This window comes from Humulus lupulus, chromosome 2, assembly GCF_963169125.1.
Source record: "Humulus lupulus chromosome 2, drHumLupu1.1, whole genome shotgun sequence".
NCBI lineage: Eukaryota > Viridiplantae > Streptophyta > Magnoliopsida > Rosales > Cannabaceae > Humulus > Humulus lupulus.
In genome coordinates, this window is record NC_084794.1 from 44271112 (window position 1) to 44280023 (window position 8912).

The following is an 8912-nucleotide window of genomic DNA, read 5'->3' on the forward strand; positions in this document are numbered from 1 at the left end:
AGGCTTCTCTAATGTTTCTGCATAGGTGGTTATTTCCCGTATCAGTTTCACAACTGGGGCTATCATGGGTTTTAGTCCCTTCACGAATCTCTGAGTTCTCAGCGTCTCTGTGGGTACTGTTTCCAGTGCAAACTTAGCCAAACGATCAAACTTTCTAGCATACTCAGTTATAGACAAAGTCCATTGAGTTAGCATGATGAATTCGTCCACCCTAGTGGCTAGAATCGCATGACTATAATACTTCTTATTTAAAATTTTGATGAAGTCGTTCCAAGTCATTGTGGTTACGTCCTTGGTTTGTTTTACAATGTCCCACCTGATGTGGGCATCTTTCTTAAGTAGACTTAAAACGCATGAAACTCGATCTTCATTTCCTAGCCGCATATGCTCTAAGTTGGATTCCATTGATCGAGGCCACTCTTCTACTTCTATTGGACTAGATCTTCCGTCAAATTTTGGCGGTTGCTGCTTTCTGAAATGCTCATATACTGCCTCGTAGCATGGCTCTGCAGTTGCATAAGTTGTGTTAAGGGAATGACAGGTTGCACTGCCTGCTGTTGTTAGTCTTCGTTCATTTGTTGCTGGAACTCCTCCTCCCTTCTCCTTAATTCTGTCCAAAATATCTTTAATCATAATTGGTATCTCTTGAATAAAGAGTTATTTTTGTATACTTTTACGCTTATAATTATAGAATTAGGAAGAGTGGTATTTTCTTTTTGTTGTTATTTTTAGTTAATTTCTTTTCCTTTTTTGTGTTGTTGTGAGTAATTGTGTCTTTTTAGTTTTTAAGAGCTGAAAGTGTGAAAACAATGAATTTATGCACGAATTATCCAAGAAAAAAGATGAATGTAAAAATTTGTTTCTAAATTGTTTTGTTTGTGTTGAAATTTCAGATTTTGCTGTAGCAAAGGAAATTTTGCTGGAGCATTTTCATCAGAATTCAAGTGAGGAATTTTAGTATATGAAGAAGAGACACTTGGCATGTCATTAATTGAGTTGGAAAGGAGTGATGAGGTGGCAAAAATCAAAGACTATGAGATGCATTTGGAGCATTTTCTAGAAGAGAAAAAAAAATAAGAAAAAGGATTGGGCCTAAAATAAAGACAAATGATGTGTTCCTTCTGATTAGGGAAAGATTGGTACCCTAGCATCATTAAAAAGAAGGCAACCACCATTTTAGAGAGATAGAGAGAATTCTAGAGCTGAAATTAGAGAGAAATATTACCCAAAAGGAGAATGAAGAAGGAGAAGAAGAAGTAGAAAAGAGAGAAGGACAAGGAAGGAGGATCCATCTACATAGTTTTGTCTTTACCCTTTACTCTTTTGGTATTTCTATTTTTTTATTTATCTCTACTTGTAAACCCATGGATGTGTTGATTTTGGGTATTTTTGTGTTTTTGAGTATGAACTGATTTTCTTGTAGCTAGAGTTATTGATGAACTTGGATTGTGGATTTAATTGGTGTTTTATGAATGTTTTTAGCAATTAAAGTTTTGTTTATTCAAGTGATGCTCAATATTGTATACTTAACTTTTGCTTGATCACCAATTGTAGGTTTCATAGCTAATCTTGATTTTGGAAAAAATGGATTAGTAGAAATACTTGAATGATGCATGAATATCACATTGGATAAGTGTGATTTGTAGATGGTATATACTATTTACCTTGTATGACCCATTGGAACTTTGGTGCTTAATTAGTGTTCTTAATTTTAGATTTGCATAGGAATATGTCTAATTTAGTGTTGAGAACCTATAGCATATAGGTTTGGAAAAATCATATGCTCATTTCTAAATTTCTAGTTGACAAAATTTAATTGTTAATGCATTCCTCTATGACATTATATTGAATTTGCATTCTAGGAGGATATAATAATTCTAGCTCATCATTACATTGCTCACTTTTGTTCTTTATTTTATTTAGTTTCTTTCCTAGTTTTTAGTTTAAATCAAATGATACTCATTTGTTTATTCCAGATGGTTAGTGTTGATTTTTCTCAATTTGTTGCTAATTGAATCCCAGTGGAGACGATACTCACTTATCATTATATTACTTGTTGACTGTGTACACTTGCACATCATTGATCAAATCATATCACAACAATAATATTACTAAACAATAAAGAAAATAACAATCCTTATTGAAAATAAATTAATTTACAAACTAGGAAAAGTTCTACTAATACTTCAAAATAAAACTAATTATCATGCACTTATTCTAATCCTTTACGTCTGACCCTTCTTCTAACATGTCTTGAGTAAGGTCCTCATAGTCATCTTGGGTATAGATAAAGCATGAGGTGAAAAGGATATTACTAAGAAATCCTTCTCTAAGATTGCTTGCTAATTGGTGTATCCTTTCACATATTTCCCCATTCGGTAGATCAATATCTTCAATAATTCTAAAATTTGTAGAAAACCTATCCATAAATATATCATAGTTATCCTCGATTGGTATGCTTTGCTCATACAAAACTTCATCTATCTTCCAACTTGGTTCAGATAGTGGTAGTTTTGTAGAGTGTATGAGAACTATAAACTTCTCATGGGATTTGAGTAGTGTGTTGTGATGGGCGATGATCCTTTCTATCTCCTTATGGATTCAATTTATCCTAAGAAATACTCTTTCGAATTTTATCTTGCCATCTGGGTCTGGTATTCTTCTTATTGCTTTAACAAACCTAATGAAAATTGGGTTCATGGTGCTATAATCTGAAAATAAATCATAAAAATTCATCATTTCACATACACAAAACACATCACAAAGTGAGTATACTACTTGGTAACAAGTTGGTCCTTTGTAGCTATCGTGTGTATCTCATGAGAACGTTCATGACCAATATAGCCATGTCTCTGATACCACTTGTAATGCCTTAACTTCTCAAAATCATAATATGAAGAAACAACGTTGGACAATAAAACATAAATGTTGCTCTTTAATTTAAAAATAATATAAAGCAGAGGGATCCCAATTTTTTTACAATAAAAAGGTTTGTCTTTTAACAAAATTAAATACAACAACATTCAATAAAAGAAATAATAATGCTTAAAGAAAAATGCTTCATAAACGAAATCATTGGCCCTAGATCTTTCCATCAGCTACACGACCCTCGCAAATACACCAACAACTATTCAAGTCCCACTTGCCACCGACCATTCTATCCATAATTACCTTGATCTGCACAAGTACACTATAAGGAGTGAGCCTCTAAGTCCACTAAGAAAAATGCATACAAAACAAGCATATAATCATACATAGCATAACAATGCATATCATTAAAGTTCATATAAGATTTCATAATAATACTATTCTATCAAAGATAACTAATTCATATAAAGTCATAAAATATTCTAGATCATAATCATACATTATTGTTCATATTTATATAGGTCATAATCATACTAGCTAATAACAAATCAGGCAAGAGAAAGATAAATGCTTATAAAAAGGGTTGGCATTCAAGCTCTAGACATCACTTAGGTCTGTCATACAATTCTGAACATCACTTAGGTCCAGCCACACTTATCTTTTTGTACCTGAAATGTTAGGGGGTCATACAATCACTTAATATCATAATCTACATCTATCTATTTTTCCTTACCTTGAGTGTGGAGAAAGAGAAGAAAATAGAGATTTCTTGCTAATGGATCTCGCCCAAACATTTATACATAGCATTAAAAAATTAGAGTCTATAATAATAACTAAACTTTAAAAAATCTAAACCTTATAGAAGCCATACCTTCACCCTAGAACAAAATATCAAGACTTCCAAAATACTGAGCCTTCATAACAATGTCTATCCTCAAAAGTTCGAGTTTGATCTTGGCAAACTTAGCATATTTCAGCTACATCAAAGATTGAATTGCTCAGTGTGTTTCATCTATGTAGGGAATTATAGTTGCAATGGTGTTTGAGACTTTATAGAAAAAATAGAAGAAGTATAATTTTGATCACTACAAATGTCGTAGTGATTTTGGCTTTGAAGGGCTAATTTTTGAGCAAAAGATGAAACTTTGAGAGAGAGTAATTTTTGAAATTTTGAGCACTTGAAGCTTTGTTAGTGTGGGAAAAATGAAAAGGTGAATGACCCTATTTATAGGCTACATACCCCAACCTTTTTCCTCATCCTTCTCCATTCTCCTTCAACTAAACTTTTCAAATTTAAATCTCCCTCTCATTGGTGGTTTCAGCCATCCCTTCCCTTATACCTATTTAAATGCTACAATCATTCACTAGATGCCACACACACTCACATGCAACCATATGTATACAAAGTCCTCACTAGTTTCTCCAAAAGGTCTCCCACACATACACCTATACACATTCAAATTCAAAATGTTCCAACAAGCTTCAACTTATCACCTACTTGGTTACTAGTTTCCCTTTAGAAAGCTTAGAGTGGCACCTAGTTATATAAATGAAAAATGAGTTCAATCTTTGTCTATTTTCATGCTCTACACACCTATGACTCATCTTGGTCTCCAACCTAATAAAACTTGACTTCTCGCTTCAAGCTTTCCATGCCACCTTTTTAAACCATTTTGGAATAATCCAAAAAGCTTAATCTATATAAAGTTTTGGCCAAGCCTAGGTAATTCAAACAATTGGGACTTATTTTAATGTCACATGTACATAGCTTCAATCACCAAAAACATGTGTACATATTTTATAATTTTATATTTCCTTTATAGAAAACTATATACTAACTCAATCATTTGCTATAAATAATTAAATTCCATAATAATCATAATAATTATAATTATCTAAATTATAATTATTTACTAAGTCATAAAATAATAACTTAAAATAAAATATTCTAAAGCAATCTTCTAATTCTACCACTCAAGTTATAAACTATAAATCATAAAAACTAACCTAAGATCACAATTAAGGAGCTTATAAGAAAATAATACCCTTGGTTATTACATGGATGCTGTTATCCCAAAAATTTGAAAAGAATGACGTGGCAGTAAAATTGGCCATGGCATGAGTTAGTGGGGTGATCTGGCTTAGTAATGGCCCAACACATCAGTTAAGGAATTGGACAGATAGTCAAGTCAAGTACACCCAACCGAAGAGAATATTGGGACTGGGGGATGCTTGGCTCAGACCCTAGTTTGAAGACCCTAAAGCCAAGTCCAAGAAGATTGAAGGAGAGTATTGGATTTTGGTTCAAGGGATAAAAGCAGCAGGTCCGATCGGACCTAAGCTTAAGGAGCCTCTTAACACTTTGGCTCGAGTGTGTCTGAGGTAAACCTCTCAAAGGTTTCCTAAGTAGTGGCTTAGACGTGTCTAAGGAGAATGACTAAGGCTTAAGTTTTAGTCAAGGAGAAAGCCTCATAATGGCCGATCGGGTATGCCATGGAAGAGGTAGGCTTGGGCTTGAACGAGGTGAGAAGGAGGAGGAAAGTATACCTCGGAACACCTTGGTCCGAGGAGAAGAGTTTGAGGTCTGATCGGACTGTGGTTGAAAAGGAGAGGCTCGAACCATTTTGGTCCGAGGAGAAGAGCACTATGTCCGATCGGACATACCCATAGGAGAGGTACCTTGGACCATTTTGGTCCAAGGAGGTGATATGTAAAAGGTGGCTCAAACCACCCTGGTCCGAGGAGAAGAGTCCAAGGTCCGATCGGACCTTGGTTGAGCAAAGAAGGCTCGGACCATTTTGGTCCGAGGAGAAGAGCATTGTGTCCGATCGGACATGATGCCTATGGGGGGTGTATTGGACCATTTTGGTCCGAGGAGTTGGCATGAAGAGATGGCTCGGACCACCTTGGTCCGAGGAGGAGAGTGCAAGGTCCGATCGGACCTTGACTGAAGGAGCCAAAGAGGGTGGTTTGAACCACCTTAAGCCAAAGAAGAAAACTATTGTGTCCGATCGGACACAATGAGGGGGTATACCTCGAATTTGCCCGAAGTAAGAAGCAAAGTAAGTATCCTCGGACCACTTGGTCTGAGGAGAGCCATGCACATACCACCTTTGACCCACGATAAGCTTGAAGAGTAATCAACATGCATGAGAGACTACGTCAAACTGCCCGAAACTACTCCAGTGAGAATTGGTCTAAACATCCGGGAATCTCTCACTCCTCACTTGAAAGTAGGGATCAGTTATATTTTAAACATTTATTTTGTAATATAAATATAAGGTGAATAATGAAATATCCCTATCTAAAGGGGATATCAGTTGAGAATCCCAGGTCTATAAATAGAGAGTTGGGAGGATCGGAAAAGGACTTTTGGCAAAATTAAGAGTTAACCTGTGTTCTAGAGAGAGAAAGTGTTTTTCCCTGAGAGAACCCCTTTTTGTATTCTGGAATATTTTACACTGAAGAAACTCAGTTGACACTGTTCATCTGATCTTGAGTGTGAATATAGTAATAAAATCTCTAAGTGGATTAGGCTATTACCGATCATCGGGTCTGAACCACTATAAAATCTCGTGTTATTTACTTTCATTGATAAAAACTGTCTGTTGTCGTTTATAATTCTCTTGAAGGCTTGTCGTAGTTGACGTTCTTACGTCGTTGGCTAAATTCATAGTCAACATTTTGGTGCTTTCATTGAGAGCCTGAAGAGAAGACAGACAGTCCTTGAAGCAATATGGCGCCTAAGAACACCACCGCGGCCTCCAAGAGGGCAATCACCTCCAGGGAGCATGCAAGATCGGAAGGCCCCAGCGTTCAAGATCGTAAGAATGAGCCTAGAGTTGTGCTCGAGGATGTAGTTCTAGAAGTAGAGGAGCTCCAAGAGACTATGAGCGCATTCCAGGAGGAGCTAGCTCAGTTCAATGTTAGGCAGGAGGCCTTTGCTGAGGAAATGGCCAAGCAGAGACGAGAGATGGACGCTAGGAGCGAGAAGATCCGTCGACAGCAGGAGGAGGCCGACAGGCGACATTGCGAAGCTGCACTTGCTCTGGAGGCAGCTACGCAATTAACCCGAGCCAACGCTCAAGCTGTGCCTGGGGTGACACCCACCCCAGAGGCAAGGACCACAGAGGCTGGCCATAAGAAAACTGATAGGCCAGGTAGGAATGGTGGTAACCCACCTGGTCATGAGGAAGAGGGAGTACGATCGCGCACTGCCTCTACCCAAAGGGGGAATTCCAAGACCCCCTCAAGGAGCCACAGATCAGAGACTTCCAGGTCAGGGAGTCATAAGTCTGGCAGTAAGAAAACACCTTCTGAGTAGGGGCACAACAAAGCTCCTCGTGGCAAGGAGACTTCCCACTTCAAAGATGGACATGGGCGTGATGAAGCTGACAGTCACCACACCAACCAGTCGAAGGAGAAGAATAATAATCGACGAGGAGGAGATGATCAACCGGCTCAAACGGGGAAGCCACCACGGCATCCCAACCAGCGTAATGGCAAGGAGCACGCTCCACCTAGTAGACCTTCCGAGAAGACTCAGAGTACGGTGTTCGACCGGTTGGGAAAGAACACTGCTCAGAAGGACCTAAGGGATGTCATTAATGACAGAAGGAGGACCGTTCCGGTCGAAGGGCAGGAGCCAATCCGTCCTACCAGTCAAATAGAAATATTCGATGTTGATACGCCGGATAGGAGTGCCCGACCAAACAGTCCCGAGGGTGTGTCCCCAGCAGTAGCCCCGGGCATCCAAGCCCAGCTTGATGCTTTGACGGTGGCAATACAAAGTTTGTCAAAACAACCAGTTATAGATCCGGTAGACCACAGAAGTGGTAGCCCTTTTTGTGCTAGAATGAGAGCAGCCCAACCACCCAGAAAATACAAAGCGCCGGTATTGCCAGTTTATACAGAAAAGGCAGACCCGGTGATACACGTTGGAAAGTTCGAAGATCAGATGGAGCTGCTTGGGGTGAGTGATGACTACCGCTGCAGAGTCTTCCCCACGACCCTGTCAGACACTGCCCAGGAGTGGTACTGGAAGTTCAAACCCGACTCCATCACCTCTTGGGAGAGCTTTAGGAAGGAGTTCTGCAGGCAGTTCAGTACTGCCCAAACCCCTCCTGTTTATGCCAACCACTTGGTGGACATTAGGCAGGGCAAATATGAGTCTCTCAAGAACTACATTCAAAGGTTTATGAGAGAAGCCAATCGGGCTACCGCGGTTGGAGATGAAGGGAAAATGGTTGCAATCTCCTCCGGTATTATTTATCGAAGTCCTTTGTGGGACAGCATCCACCGCCATCCAATTTCATCTTTACAACAGTTTTTGGACCGGGCAGATAAATACATGAAGTTGGATGATGCCATTGAGAAAGGAGAGAACGGGTTGAATAACCCAAGTGGATCAGATGAAACTCCGAAGGATAGCGTAAATGATCAAGGCGATGGTAAGAAACGTGGGAATAACGGGTCCGACCGCCGCAATGAGAAGAAAGCTAAGTCGGGATCGAATGACAAGCCTACGAAGTATGAACCTCGATTCACCAACTACACCACTCTTTCGGCAACCCGAGCGGAGATCTATCTAGCCAGCCATCAGGAGGTCCCTTACCGGAGACCCCTACCAATCAAGAAGGAAATGAGTAAGAGGGATAAGAACAAGTTCTGTCATTTCCATGGAGACTATGGTCACGACACGAATGAGTGTAATCACCTTAAGGATGAGATAGAGTTTCTCCTCTGGTCGGGGAAACTAAAAAAGTATAAGGCAGAGAAGACCCAGGGAGAGGGTAGCAGCAATAATCCCGGGTTCAAGCGGCAACGGTCCCCACCTTTACAACCTGAACCTGTGGACTTCACACTAGATACAATATGTGGAGGACCGCATCTTGCTAGGGATAGCAACAAGGCGAGGGAGAGGTATGCTCGCACCCTTCGTCATGAGTTGGGGGCGGCGTCCACTTCCGAGGTTATGACGGTGGAGGAGAGACCATCAAAGAACACAAGGTATGAAAGTGAGTCCCTCACTTTCACTGAGGAAG